Genomic DNA, 1,387 nt, shown 5'->3' with positions numbered 1-1,387 from the left:
GAAGCTTGGCTTACAGGAGTGCGCCACACTCCCGGCCGGAATTTCTTTGTTCCCTTCTTTTTGCGCCGAAAAAGCCGTAACAACTAAAAACCGCGGATTACCAGAAAATAAACCGACCGAAAAACTTTCCTCCACGAGGTTGTAACGCCGTTTCTATTGCAAGAAATCTGCTACCATGGAGAAATATTATAGGAGACATAGAAAAATTCAGCAATTTTAAAGTAACTTTCGTTTCACTCCAATAAAAAACTACTCCATGGACAATGCTGATGTACGATTTTACAGACTAGGAGGATTCATACCATTTTCACAGCCCATTTCATACTCCATATGTAGCCTAACCTCGTGCAAATATTATTACTCCTAGTCTGAAACAAATTTTTGGACCGAGTAAACAAATTCTAAATATGATGACACCAAAATTAAATTAAATTTGGCAAATTCGTAAATCATGATTTAGAAAGAATTTCAATATTCTAAATTGTTCTGTTTCAATTTTATCACGGATCACTTTACCACTATATATACTCAAAAAATGATATTTCAAAATTATAAGTCAACAATTTCACGCGGTGACGCGAGACATATGCGCCTATAGAGTAATGTCAGTTCTACGTATGCAAACGTCATACCCTTCTATCTCTTAGCTAAGTGTCATCCCCCCCTACCATGCGGCGCGTACAGTATCCCCTCTTACAAAAGCGCGCCTAGAGGGAGGGATACACAGTCTACTCCCCCCGTCTACCGACACTACTCTATATCAATCGTACGCTTTGGGTAAAAGAATTGCCAGCACCATACCCTTCAGTTGTACGATGAAATACCAGCATTGAATTTAGAGATATACTTAAATATAATTGATTATGTACCTTAGATTTAATATCAACTTACTTCGAAATTAAATTTATCAAAACAGCTATAACTATTATGTTGAAGTTAAAAAAACGACTAAAAATATTATTGGTGCTGGGTTTCTGTATGAAAACATAGTGGCAAATTTTGCAGAAAATACATAAAATATAAGCTGCCGGTTTTGACATGTTCATGTGATGGCAAAATATCTACGTGGTGGACAAGTCAAGGCTTACAGCACGTAGCCATCACCATCAGTCTCCCAGCACACCCGGCAATGACCCTCCACCAAATCGGCAACCCCGTGCTACTAGGGTGGTGGAAATTATACCTAATTATACCAATGCTATGTTATAAACTTTGTTTCTGTGTTAATATTTGGTGCATAAACCTTTATGTGAACTTATAGGTGGTAGAAGCATGTAGCAATCTTGAATAAACTTGCACTATAACACCAAAGTAATTTTGACCCGCACCATCGAATAAATTGTAAAAAATTCTTCTTAAACACTGTAACAAAATAAATAAAAACTAA

At 36.9% G+C, this 1,387-nt stretch overlaps 1 long non-coding RNA gene across 1 annotated transcript; it reads left to right on the top strand.

Annotated features, from left to right (window-relative positions):
- The first annotated feature begins 768 nt into the window (after window positions 1-768).
- Window positions 769-921, top strand: LOC149673318 (uncharacterized). Its single transcript, XR_016367117.1, has 2 exons — window positions 769-810; window positions 875-921. It is a non-coding gene; the product is annotated as an uncharacterized LOC149673318 (long non-coding RNA).
- Window positions 922-1,387: the final 466 nt, after the last annotated feature.

Source organism: Phalangium opilio, unplaced genomic scaffold (assembly GCF_054372755.1).
Source record: "Phalangium opilio isolate 3A_F unplaced genomic scaffold, DU_Popi_V2 ptg000053l_1, whole genome shotgun sequence".
Classification (NCBI taxonomy): domain Eukaryota; kingdom Metazoa; phylum Arthropoda; class Arachnida; order Opiliones; family Phalangiidae; genus Phalangium; species Phalangium opilio.
The sequence above is the reverse complement of the archived record's forward strand: the minus strand, read 5'-3'. Positions and strand labels throughout refer to the sequence as shown.